Source organism: Symphalangus syndactylus, chromosome 22, assembly GCF_028878055.3.
Source record: "Symphalangus syndactylus isolate Jambi chromosome 22, NHGRI_mSymSyn1-v2.1_pri, whole genome shotgun sequence".
Lineage (NCBI taxonomy): Eukaryota > Metazoa > Chordata > Mammalia > Primates > Hylobatidae > Symphalangus > Symphalangus syndactylus.
Window position 1 is genome coordinate 17,925,637 of NC_072444.2, and position 14,050 is coordinate 17,939,686.

Here is a 14,050-nt window from a genome sequence, read left to right on the forward strand (position 1 = left end):
GCAGACCATGCCACTGGCCTATGAGATTCTTCCAGGCAGAGAGAAGATGGGTTTCACATGGTGGTCTGTCATTCAGGACCATCTGTGTTGATGAAGCCCAAGTTAGGAGTTCTAAAGTTAATGACAGTCTGCTCCCTCCCCAGCTGCCTTGTCTTCAGTTTCTAGAAGCTTGCATTTAGACGTGGTGAGGAAGAGGGCATACCCATCCCACAGACATTCAGTAGTGCACGCAGGCCAGACACTATCAGTCTCTGCTATCGTGTGAGTTTCTCCAGCCAACATAGCACAAGCATCTACCTGTCAGATGCTTCCGTGGCTTCATTTCTAGTTTGCAAAGGTATAACAAGCAAAAGTTGGCTTGTTAAAGGGCCTGTCACATCTAGTTTTTAAATATTCTATTCATTTTCATAGATTTTTATGCTCAGAATGATTGGTCTCAAGATGTTGCCTCAAATTCACTAGCACCATATTATTTGAGAGTGCTCAAAATATTCAAAAACATCTATAAAGCCGTAGGAAATATTGGACAGAAATAAAATAGGGTCCTAAGAGGCCAACCGAATCACCCTGATCACTTGGCAGTGAGTTCTGGTGCTGGGTTTGGAACGTGAGTCCCTGAGTCTGGTCCTCTGTTTTTTTCCACTGTGTCCTGTGTCTTCTTGGATGTGATTATCCATTGCCAAGCATGGCTCATCAGTGAGGTATATTTTTAGAGTGGGCTGGGAACTTGTTCATATGCTGTAGTGATTTATTTAATTCCATTGTATGCATTCAGAACATTTTTACTAGGAAAAATATATGACTGCTAAGAGAGGCACTCATGTCATTCACAGAGAAAACTTTATACAGCAGCCCGAAAGGTCTGTAGTGCGAATATTTCTATATTTATAGAGATGCAAACTCTCAGCTGAGAGGCAAGTGTGTGACACAGAGCGGAGCCTGTGGAAGGAGTTGGGAACCTGCTGTATCTCATTCATAGTAATGCAGGAAGTGGGAAGAAAGAGGTTTCTTGAGGTCACTGGCTGCTCAGAGAGACAACTGCACGTGCTTGTGATGTAAGCAGAGAGAAGGCAGGTATCAAAAAGAGAGGGTCCCACCAGACGACATTTCAGGGGGGTAGTAACATAGTTGTGATGCAAATGAACCCACTGTGTGCTCAGGATCAGGGGTCCCCGGCCAGGAGCCAGTGAGTGAGGAAGATCATTGAAGCGGGCTTGGTGGGATCTGGAGGCACAGGCCCCTGTGGGAAGAGTAGCTGCCCTCGTTACTCCTGGTGCTTGTTGCCCTGTTGGAAGTAGAGCCTCTGTTGCTTGTTTTCACATTTTTCTAGAGGAGCCATATATTTGGGGTTTTATGTAAAATTTCCTGGTTTGTTTTTTTGTGTGGTTTTTTTTTTTTTGAGACACAGTCTCATTCTGTCACCCGGGCTGTAGTGCAGTGGGGCGATCTTGGTTCACTGCAATCTCCGCCTCCCTGGTTCAAGCAATCCTCCTGTCTCAACCTCCCCAGTAGCTGGGATTACAGGCGCCCACCACCGTGCCCAGCTAATTTTGTATTTTCATTAGAGACAGGATTTCACCATGTTGGTCAGGCTTGTCTCAAACTCTTGACCTCAAGTGATCTGCCTGTCTCGGCCTCCCAAAGTGCTGGGATTACAGGCATGAGCCACCATGCCCAGCAGAATATCCTGATTTTTAAACATTGGCCTGCACATTAGATTGGCTGGGTCCAGTTTTGTGTAGAACCTGGGCCTGAGTGTGTGAAATAATGAGCTGGGGGCGGTCGGGCAGTGTGGGTTGGAGTGGTTAGAGGAGATGTCCTTTGTTGAGAAATACTGAAGTATAAAGTTGGATAGGTAGGAGGTATCCTTGAAAGTGAGGAGACCTTGGACTTGATGTGGTGAGAATGGTCACCATCAGCCCACTGACTGCTGAACTTGTATGCAGCGCCTCATGCGCAGCCATATTTAAACTCTCATCAGTCCTATGAGGTAGGACTACAGAATGCGGTCTGGGAAGTGCTTTAATGGCTTTGCATTTTTCTTGGTCAGAAATCTATGATTGATCCTACGTGGAAGAGGTGGGCAAAAGTTGAAGATGTGATCTGCCTTTAATTTGGTCAGCTGCAAGGGCTTGTTTTTCTTCTAAACTCAGCATGAAAGCATGCTTGGCTGAGTTTAAATTTAGTTTGCCAATTTAGTTATTACTGTATTTTAGAAATAAGCCAAACATAGAAGTAGGAAATGATGAGCAAATTTTTCTCATTAGACCCTTCCTGGTGTTTAATAGGCTATTTTGTTCTTATGGCAACTGAAGTGTTTTACTACAGCTGTGTCTTTTCTCTGGGACTCCCTCATCACTCTCTCTTTCAGGGATGTGCATGTAGCTGCTTTTATGAAAACCTGGTTAACTGGTTCCCTTGTTGCCCATGCGGGTTTTCCCTGGGCTTAACAGGGAAATTGCAGCATTGATGGTGAATGAAGGAGAATATCAAGAGCTGTCTTTCGCCATAGCCAGATAATGAGAGAGATCACCTCTGAAGCTTAGTTGCAGGATGGTACTTGGACACAGGTTGAAGTGCCAGACCGTATCTACCACTGATAAATGATGTAGTGTGTGACATTCTATAGATACTGTCAGAGCATACTTTTTTTTTTTTTTTTTTTTTTTTTTTTTAAGAGACAGGGTCTTGCTCTGTCGCCCAGGCTGGAGTGTAGTGGTGCAATCAAAGCTCAATGCAGCCTCAAACTCCTGGGCTCAAATGATCTTCCTGCCTCAGCCTTGCGAGTAGCTAGGACTATAGGCGTCCACCACCACATCTGGCCAATTTTTAAAAATGTTTTATTTTGCATAGATACTGGTTCTGCCTATGTTGCCCAGGCTGGTCTCAAACTGCTGACCTCAGGCAATCCTACTTTTCTGTTTTTAACTTTGTCTTCTGTAGAATGTATGCTAGAGCTGGTGGAGGTGGGTTGAGGTTGAGGTGGACAGCTGACATGTGTTGAATACCTGCCGTGTGCCCAGGACTAAGCTGGGGACTTCTGTTTGTGTTGTTTATTATTTCTTCAAAGTCATACAACACCCCTGTAAGGTACATATGGCCACCTCACCTCCTTTAGATGATTTAGACTCTATGGGGAAGAAGCCAGGATAGGGATGTGGCTTGGGAGCGCCGGGAGGTCTGGTTCCTCCTGCTTGCCGGGTTCCTTTGGGTTAGTCACACTGAAAGCAACAGATTAAATGTGACATGTCTATGTGCTATGTCAGTTTTGCCTGTTGGGAGAGAAACTGTTAATTAAATTCATTAGTAATCTAAAATGTTAACACATAGGTATATTATGGAAAATTCACATAATTTAAAAGCAAGAACTAGACACTGGGCAAAAAAACCCTTCTCGGAACCAGGCCATTTATGATTAGTAGTTCTCTTTCCTCCACTGCCTCAGGAGGCGGCCTGAGAGGCGCCAGTTCCCCTCACCGGCTGTGCAGAGGCCACCTGGGGCTCTGTCTACCTCAGAGGCTGAACAAGAGGCCAGAATGGATTCCCATCATCCAGAGTGGGTTGGGGAAACGGTATTCTCATTAATTTTTTAATTGAAGTATGAGGAACGTCAAAATGGAAATGGAGCATGACTTTTCAACAAATTAGGATCTGGTAATGCATGTCTCATTAAAACTATATTGACATGCATTGGCCAGGCGCAGTGGCCCATGCCTGTAATCCCAGCACTTTGGGAGGCCAAGGCAGGTGGATAACTTGAGGCCAGGAGTTCGAGACCAGCCTGGCCAACATGGCGAAAACCAATCTCTACTGAAAAAAAACTCTGTTGACATGCTTCAAAAGGCACTTTCTGATTGATGGCCTGGCTTTGAACTCCTCGCTACGTATGGTGCTCATATAAGGGGCAGTGCGCTGGCTTTGTACTGGATCCTGTGACTGATCCTGGAAGTTTCTTCTTTGAATGTTTTATTTTCATCACTGCCAGTGTTCTCTGGGAGTGACAGTTTTTCTTTTTTCCTGTTTAACTGAATTTACAAAATGCTTTTATTCTGTAAGGATTGGTCTGTGCTGAGTATACTGTTGCGGCATTGAAGTTCACATGCAGTTGTAGTTTCTTCCCAAAGCTGTAATTTCAGAAAATTAACACTATTATGCACCTGTCTAAAGGCAAAGGATCCGGGCCTTTGCCTTGTGTAATCTGGGATCAGTCAGATGTTTTGAAAGTAGCTAATGCACTGCTGCTCCATGCAAACAGCAGTCATTACTCCCTGCTCACCTGCCCAAGATAATGAAGCGGGGGAGATTGTTGTTTTCAAGAAAAGACAAACGAGAATGTTAGGATTTGCCAGCATTCCCCATGAAGGGAATGGCCTCGCTTAGATGTCAGGGCCAGGGAACTGTGGGGGAATGGATCCAATCCACCATGGTCTGATTACAGAGTGGTAAAGAGAAATGTGAGGGATGCTTGGCAGCCAGGCCAAGGCAGCCCAATTTATCATGCCAGATCAGCTTTCTTTTTTCTTCCCAGCATCAGAGTTTTTGCTGCCTTGGGATTATGAGGCCTGCTCTGATTGGTGGGAAATGACCTTCCTTTGCAGATGGCCAAAACATCATTTTATTACATATTAATCCCATTGTGCTAGAGTGAATCCAGCAGAAATCTGTTGTTAAGCTGTTTCAAAAATACCCACACGTCCATGAGGGCCAAGAATCATATGATGTGAAGATGTTCCCTTGGCTTCATAAACTTGGCCCTTCTATGGCCTTACTCTGCACACTGGCAGCAAGAGCAGAAATGTCTCAGCTGGGATGTATTTTGAGCCCTGAGCTGAGGAAGGAGTTTGTTTCTGCGTATTGGCACCCAGCAGGCCTTCCATCCTTTGCCTTTTTAAGAGCAAACCAAAAATAGCCGTGAATCTGTTTAACTAGGCAGGAAAGTCTCTGCTTGCAAACATTGGTCACTTCCCGTTTTTAGTTCCTTCACTTCTTTGTTTCTTATAGTCGCCCTAAGGCTCAGCTCTTGGGTGTCCCCAGACTTTACTCAAGCAAGGGGAAGACATCAGGGCTGGGAAAGTATCCAGGCCAGTGAGTTAAAGGTGGAAGAGACATCCTGATTTTTTACCGGGGAGTTGATAACTTCATAGGTTAACTCGTTTCAGCATATTCTTCTTTTTAAGTAGCCGGAACAGCCAGCTGGGCATAGGTGTTCACACTGCCAGCCTCAGCAGTAGCCATACTTTGAAATTATCCGTGTCACCCTCACATTGCCACCTCTATCAGGGCAGCATGATGTCTGCAGGGAGTGTGATTTGACAGATGAGAAGGCAGAGTGCTTGGGGGACATGTGCACATTCGGGCCTTAGTGAACGAGTGGGTGGAGACCTGCTGCTTACGTTTCCAAAAAACCTGCTCTCCGTGAAGCAGCCCATGGAGCCAGCTCACACACATTTGTAATTGATTGGTGACGTTAAGGCTGATACTATGAGTCAATAGTTCATTAATACGATTGATTAGCAGAATATCTGATGTCTGCTAAGCAGTGCTGCTCAGTTTTCAGTCTTTAATAGTTAAAGCAATGAAATCTGGAAATCATTTTTCCAGGGACAGCTGTGTGGAGTGAAGCAAAACTCAGTTTTGTCCCCCAGGTGATGAAGGTGCACTGGGCCTGAGACCCAAGATGACTACCCCTGCCTTTGGGGATCTTGAAGGCCAGATAGGATCTGCTTTATCTGTGTTAATAGAGTAAGCAGGCTTACATTTTCTTCTTCCCTAGCTTCCCCTTTAGCCTTGTCATTCAAACAATCTCAGACCAGCATTTTTCGTCCTTTATTTCAAAGACAACATTTAAAATGTCTTCACTTAGGCTGGGCCTGGTGGCTCACACTTATACTCCCAGCACTTTGGGAGGCCAAGGAGGGAGGATTGCTTGAGCTCAGGAGTTTGAGACCAGCCTGGGCAACATAGGGAGACTCCATCTCTACTAAAAATTAAAAAATGTTTTGGGCACAGTGGCATACGCCTTTGGTCCCAGCTACCCAGGAAGCTGAGGTAGGAGGATCACTTGAGCCCAGGAGGTCAAAGCTGCAGTGAGCTATGATCACCCCACTACACTCCAGTTTGGGTGAGAGAATGAGACCCTGTTTTGTTTTCAAGTTTTTGCCTTTCTAAAAGGGTCTCAGCTGAAGTAAGTGAAAAGGTAATGGATTCAGTCGACATTTATTGAGCACCTCCTGGAAGTCAGGCACTGTGTTTCACTCTGGGAAGAAGTGCAGCCTTTATTCCTTGCCTTTTCCTCTACAGGTCAAAATGCAAGAATTCTTCAGCTTGATCCCCGAAAAGAATGACCCTAGTTGGATTCTCTCAGGCCATTGGTCATTGACCAGTGAATAAGCTCTGAGGATGAGTAGCAAGAGCTGCAGAACTGAGTTATTCTTTCTGCAAGCATTTATTAAATGCACCATCCATGCACCAGACACTATTCTAGGTGCTGGGGTTTTTGTGGAGAACCAGATGAAAGGCCTCGCTCTATGGAGCTGACATTTCATGGGGAATTAATTTCTGGAAGGAGGACCTGGCTGTGGTCAGCTTTGCACGCTGTACATCTATTGAACAGGATAACTGGCAGCTGTGCTTGTTTTTACTTACACGTAAAGGTGTTAGAGGCTCTTTAATGGTCGTACCCAGCTCTCAGTAAATGTCCACTTCTGTAAGCCATTGCTCGCCACCTTTTAACTGGTTTCTCAGTGACTTGTGCCTTGATGCTTCTCACATTCTTTCCTCAAAGTACTCGTGTCAATAGAGGAAGAAAGAAGAGCGAATACACATTTTTGGGGTTTTAGGGGAAAATCCACAGGTGCCTGCCTCAAGGAGAGCATTGTATGTTTTGTCTTATTTGAAAATTGTTTTCTGTCTGGGAATGTGGCATTCACCTGAAGTTACAACTACCTGGGAGGCTGAGGTGGAAGGATTGCTTGAACCCCAGAGTTTAAGACCAGCCTGGGCAACGTAACTAGACCCCATCTCGTAAGAAAAAAATTAAAAAATAAATTGTATTCCAATCCATAACATGCCCACGTGCAAGACATTTTAACATTAAAAAAATGCTTTTTCCACCAAAGTTCCCCATGGGTTTATGTTAAGGGTGGGGAAACTTGGCTTCCTCTCTCCCACCCATCCTAGGGCCTGCCTGGAAGTTTTCTCCTCTGAGCCCAATGTTGTCTCTGGAGCAGGAGCCGGGAATGGATGGAATCATTGGTAATATGCACCAGCCCCTACATAGTCTCTGTTGTGACTGATGTTTCTGAGCGTATTCTGAGCTTTCCTATAGACAACACTACTATAGTTCCCGTTTTACAAGGAGAAAAAGCATTCCAGCCAAAAGCCTCCAGCAGTATTTTAATGAACTCCATTCCTTGGAAAATTGTGGTCAGTCTTTTCACGTGAGCCTTTGGCTCTGTGAATGGGCGGCAGCTGTGGGGACTGAGGCAGGGAGAGCAGGAGGCATGCTCTGGACGGTGGGTGCCAAGCTGGCTGTTTCCCGCCCATCCTGGCCTCTCCAGAGGATGGCGGCCCTTCATGACCCCAGCCTGTTATCAACCTGAGGACCTGCCACTTAGTAGTGCAGCCTCTGATTTGTGTCCAGGTGGCAGCCAGGCAGCCCTTCTCCACCAGGAAAAAAGGCATGATTTGCTTAGAAAGAGGAAGTGGGGCTTCCTGGGGTGCTCTCACCTGACCAGCTCCCTCATAGATTTGGCCAGAAGTGATTTCAGATTCTGATGAGTTCTGTTACATGCAGCATAATGGTTCCTCATTTTAGCCAATTAAGAATGCGATTAATTGCCTCCTGTAAAGGCAATCCAGACAATTACGGTGGAATGAATGAAAGAGAGGAGTGCAAGAGAAAGGAAATGAACCAAAGAGATTAGTAGGGCCATGGGCTTTATTTTGTGTGTGTGTTCCTTGGGGAGCAAAGACTGTTTCCAGGAGACTACAACGATACACCCACCAGTCCTGAGCTGTCCTAGAACAGTAACAGTTGATTTTCCGTTACGGGAAGGGGCTTGAATTTCTCCAAAGCTAACTATTTTGAAAATTGATGCTCTCCCATCATTAAGATAGCCACGCAGTAAGCTTTGGTTATTTTTCAGAGATTACAAATTTCAAAATAGAAATTATTTTTTGTTTGGTCTCAGATTAACAATTCGACTCTTCCCTCTTTCATTCCCTATAAAATACTTTTCACTTACATGGAAAAAAATTTTTTTCAATTTTTTAAATTAAGCATAGAAAGTAGAGACGGGAGTCTCACCATGTTGCCCAGGTTGGTCTCAAACTTGTAAACTCAAGCAGTCTTTCCACACTCAAGCAGTCCTTCCACCTTGGCCTCCCAAAGTTCTAGGATTATAGGTGTGAGCCACTGTGCCTGGCCAAAATGAGTAACTTTTAATGGATCTCCATCAGATGTCAGCAAGTACCGATAGATGGGTCTCATTATTAATACGCTTCATCCAGGACCTTATCTGTCTTCATAGCCATTCTGTGAAGTGAGTGGGAGGAAACCGAGGAATGGAGGAGGGCAGTGAGTCTCTGACCTGATAGGTGATGCGTGCTGTGAGGTTGGGGGGGAGGAGGTGTCAAGCCCACCTCTTGATTCCAGTCAGTATTTCCCACTGAATTACAGCCTTACAAATGAAAATATTACAGTGTGCCCTTTCTTAAATGTCCTGCCAAAGCTAAATCATCTTTTAAAAGTGAAAATGTAAAGGAAATTTATAATGAGGGCCGGGGAAGAATGGTCACCATGGAAGTACCTAAGGGAAAAGGACTTAAACTTCTCTTCCTGCCACTGCTGCTGTGGAGCTCGGGCAGGCGATGCTCCTCCAAGCTTGACCAGCAGAGGAGCTGCCGCTGCCTTCAACCAGCTGGGCTGTAGGGAACCCGGGCTCAGTTGGAACAGTGGGGCAGAGGCAAAGCTTCCTATTGCAGCCCCCCACCACCCCCCACCCATACACACTTTGCATTGTGTGTGTTTGGGGGGAAAGTGCTATTTTGAAAGCATCCTGCCCAGACACAAGTAGTATATCACTATACTTTCAGTTAAAACAAATGTGAAAAATTTGGAAAAAGCAGTGCACTACAAGAACCAACGGGATGGTTCAGTAAGGGAGCTTATTTCTAGGTGGCATGTCCTTTTGCTGTTACAAATGGGCTCTTGTCCCCCCATCTCCCCTGGCATCTTATCTGTTCTAGCTGGTTTATGCTGGAGCACAGGCTGATTTTGGTACATTTAATTTAAAGGCAGTCACCTAAGAGGCAAGCAGGCAGTGGGTGAAGACAGCTGTAGAGCTCTGAGCTGAGTGGCGGAAGTAAATGAGTCAGAATTCTCAGAAACAGACCCAGTAATGGAAGAACTTAGAACAATCACAAGTGGTATTCCTATTTGGGAGAAAAATAATTGTTCAATAAATGTGTTGAAACAGCTAATACTTTTGAAGGAAAACACACTAAAACTCTATTGCAACAGCATGTAGTCATATTGCATATTTCTCATGGACTGAAGAATTAACTATTAAACGAACATGAAAGACCCAGAGAGCAAACATCAGTATTTGATCTTGAGATGGAAGAGGCCTTTAGAAGGTGCAGAAGCCAGTGCCGAAATGATAGCTTTGACTGCATGCAAATTTAACTTAGAAGTTTACACAAAATTAAAAAACAAGGAACACACTCTGAAAAGCATTTGTACCTTTTGGCAAAACACTTCTCTCTTTAAATCTGAGAGCACCTGCAGAGGCAATTACAGTTGTCGTCCCCATTGGACAGAGGAAGAAGCAGGGCCTCCAGCAGTTTATCCAGGGTCACCAAGTATGATGATGGAGCTAAGCTTTGAACCCAGACAACCTGACTCCGGGGCTCTTAACCACCACATGGCATTGCCTCCATCAATGAGAAAAGTAGGAATACTTTGTTAGAACAAAGAGCTGGCCGGGCGCGGTGGCTCACGCTTGTAATCCCAGCACTTTGGGAGGCCGAGGCGGGTGGATCACGAGGTCAGGAGATCGAGACCACGGTGAAACCCCGTCTCTACTAAAAATACAAAAAAAATTAGCCGGGCGTGGTGGCGGGCGCCTGTAGTCCCAGCTACTCGGAGAGGCTGAGGCAGGAGAATGGCGTGAACCCGGGAGGCGGAGCTTGCAGTGAGCCGAGATCGGGCCACTGCACTCCAGCCTGGGTGATAGAGCAAGACTCTGTCTCAAAAAAAAAAAAAAAAAAAAAAAAAAAAAGAACAAAGAGCTGGCTACATAGGCAATTCACAGAGGAAGAAACGCAAACGCCTAATATGTGAAACTTTGGTCCTCACTAGTAGTTAGAAGTGCAAAATAAACCGAGATGGGATAGCTGGAAAAGGCTCCTTCACGGATGACTGCTCCTTCTGCTTGGTGGGTGGATTCGTTTCTTGCTGGACTGTGACCTGCACATTTCGTGACTTTCTGATGAAGCGGATCCCCTCACCTTGGCGTTGAGTCTCTTGAGGGATAAAGGGCAGCGATTGGCTGGGAGAAATCCGGAAATCCAGAGTCTGGATAATCAGACTCCATTATCCATTAAGAGCATCATCACCCATGTTGGCATATTAAAGGCTCTGAGAAGTCCCGCAGTTAATAAAAAAAGAACTGAACCTGTTTTCCCAACTCACTTTCAAGGAATGCGCTTTGGGAAACATTGTTTTCCTGGGAAGGATCATAACCTACACACTAAATGGCCTGGATTCTACACCCTTTTTTGACAATGGCCCTAAGTGTGATATTAGCCAAACCTTTTATTTTCATAAGTGTTTGGTAAAATGGGGTAGAAGGAAACATAGTTTTTTTGGAATTATTTATCTATTTTTGCAAATAGAGAACTGCTTCAGGAAACTTCCTGCTGCTTCAATAGGAGGGACAAAGGTAGATGAAAAGAAAGCAGTATGTCCATTAAGAAGGTGCCTTGGCAAATCTTACAGGAAGTCAGGAGACCTGGGCTGTGGCTTTGAGTCTGCCACTAACTTGCTTTGGGAATTGCAGATCTCCCTGGGTCTGGGGCCCCCACTCTGCGAAGTGCAGGTCTGATGGCCTCTCAGTCTCTCAGAACCGGAGGTCTGTTGCCTAGAACTAAAAGAACATCACCATGGATACCCTTCTGTTGATGTCACCACTTTCAGGCTCCCCTTTTGCTGGCAGAAGGGACCTCAGTTTCTCTCAGGCCTATGAGCTGCCCCATCTGGAAATAGGTAGAGAGAACAGAGCCGGCAGGGGCCTCCAGCAGATGCTCCAGCCCACAGTCTTTGTCCCTGGGTGGCTCACTAGAGCCAGAAGAGAAGGCTTACTAGGACTTGAATCCTGGCCTGGTCACCATCCAGCTTTGAGACCTTGGGCAAGGCACTTCATCTCCCACAGTTTCCGAAAGCCAAATTCATGAGACAGTTGTGAGGATTCGGGGCGCGTGTAAACTGCAGATGTGAGTGGAAGACAGGCACTTAATTGATGCCTGCTGGTGCCTTTACTGCCTTTGTTGGCTTCCCAGGGCTGGTTGGCTCACTCCTGGGTTCCGCCAGCCTAGAGGCTGTGCCCTGATGCCCTGGGCAGCCTTTTGGGCTGAGTTTTCACAGGTGAACCCAGTCCCAGCCTTGGCTCCCACAGTGGGGCATTTTATAACCCAGTGCACGTTTGCAAGGACTCGGCTTATTTAACTGAGGAAGGAGATTAAGAGGCACTCCATTGAGGCCTTGTAGATAGTCATGAGAACTTGTCAAGGTGAGGATCCCTGAATGGGAAGCTGAAAACACCACGGCCCCCCACCCAAAGGCGAGTCATGGAGGTCAGAAGGTGAGCCTCCAGACTGTGGCTTACTGGTTTCCATTCTGCAGAGATAAGGGTCATCTGACACCAGCTCCACAGTCCGCCCTGGTGGGGGTCTCTCCCCCTCCTCTTCTGATTGCTTGCTAGGCACTTTTCTTCCTGCTTCTGCTCCCTGAATGAGGAGCTGACCCCGGTTATCATTGGGAAAGTCTTCGGAAGCCCTGGGAGAGAAAGCTAGACAAGAGCGTGGCTGGATGGTCTGAGGCGGCAGGAAGGAGTCTTAGGTTGATGTCAGTGTCCAAGGACAAGCCAGCCTTGCAGCCTCCCAGGTCGTCAGACCCCTCACTCCTCAGCCTTCCAGAGGTGCCAGGTCACCTGTGAAACCCGGGTCCCCAGGATCCTTTCTGTCGGTTTCCCAGCTTCCTTGCCATTTACCCTCTTCCTTATCAGCACTGCTCACCTCTTGCTCCTCTTTCCTCTGAATCTCTTGTCCCCTTCTTGAACCCACATCTCTAGTCTCCCCCCAGGCACCCTTTTCCCCAGCTTGAGAGCCCCCCAGTCTATGTGTGAGGGTCCTACACAACCTCCCAGTGATGGGCCTCTGTTCCATATCTCTGGACCTCTCCTGGGACTGCTCTCTGGTTGGGAGGCTATTTTAGCAGCTCACCTGCTGCTACCTGTTCATGACCCTGATGCAGAAAATGCTTGTGAGGTGCCACTAGCCAAGAAGCAGACCAAGGCTGGAAGTGGAGTCCTCATTTGTTTTGCAGACTTCCTTGGAAACAGATTGGCCATTTAGTGCCCCCTACCACTCCTTTATATGCCAGGCCAGAGAAGCCTGTTTTGGTGTACTTGGGAATTCAGGTTCTACAAAATTCTTGGTTAGGCGTTTCTAGGCTGTTAGTCTGAGGATGCCTGAGATGCTTGGTTAGGAGCATTGAAGTTGATAGTGGAGAGCCTTGAAATCGAAAGGCGCAATCCTGTTCAGCTCTTGTCTTTACCACATCTTAGCTGTGTGACCACTGATCCTCAGTTTCCTCATCTGTGAGATGGGCATAATGACACTAACTTCAAGAAAGAGATGGGGGGTGTAAAGCTTCTAGCATAGTACCTGGCTTGTAGTAGCTGTCTGTGTGGAGTTCTGAGGTCACGTCAAACTTGCACAAAATACTCTGCTGTTCTCCCGGGTTTTAAGAATAACTATCGTGTGCCAGGTACTGTTCCAGACCCTTTGCTTATTTAAACTGCACACCACAAGGTTGATCTTTTTTACCCATTTTACAGATGAGGAAACCAAGTGAGGTTTCATGAGTTGGTCCAAGCCTCACAGCTAATTAGTAAGGAGCAGAGTTGGGATCTACCCCTGTCTGCAAAGCCTGTCTTCTCTGTCACGCTGTTTGTGTCCAAAGCTGCCCCAGGAGTAGCTTTCTCCTTGTCACTGCAGGTCACCAGAGGACGGCTGACTCTGAATGCAGCTGTCTTCACAATTCTTAGCACTGGCAAGAAGTTACTCAGCCTCCATAGTGGGTAGCTCCCCCCTTCCCACGTTGAAAGGGCGTCCTGTTCTGGCCTCCTGTGGTTAAAGGTGCACTGCTGATGGAGACGGAAGCATCAGTGGTAACAAGCACAAGACCCCGACATCCCAGCTGCCAAGCAGCAGTGCCGTGTGGCGGGGGGGGGTGGGGGTTGGGTTCCAGTGCACCCAGCTTTGCATTGCTTACATAAAGGAGCTTCAGAGCTTTAGAAGGGATGCGTGGGGGAGGAATAGTCCCGCCCCCCTCCTTTTTTGGGTCATTGGCCCTCATTGGGCCGGACACGTCTTATTCACTAATCAGACGGTTTGCGGTTGCCCTTTGCCACATCTGTGGCTGCCTTCCTGGGCCTGTCGAGCTCACAATTAAGGTTCATTAGAGACCCTGTCAGTCATAGCACGCACAGAGCCTGCCCGAGAGAGGCCTTGCCAAGGGGCTGGCCAGCCCCATGCCCCCACCAAAATGAGTCCCTTTGCAAATGACTGCCGACCAAATTCTAGAGGCTTTGTGTGCAGGAGAGGGGGTGTGAGCAGCGCTTGTGAAGCTCCAGACTCTTGGGTCCTAGTGGGCCCATTGCCTTTTATGTAATTGAAACCTTCACGCGAGCTCTCGAATTGATGTTCCAGATGGTGGCGGCGGGAGTGCTGTCAGATGGACGCTTTGGAGGGAGCATCTGACAGC

At 46.8% G+C, this 14,050-nt stretch overlaps 1 protein-coding gene across 8 annotated transcripts in view; it reads left to right on the top strand.

Annotated features, from left to right (window-relative positions):
• Positions 1-14,050, top strand: part of CAPZB (capping actin protein of muscle Z-line subunit beta) — a 147,691-nt gene that overhangs the window by 65,693 nt on the left and 67,948 nt on the right. The window lies entirely within an intron of this gene.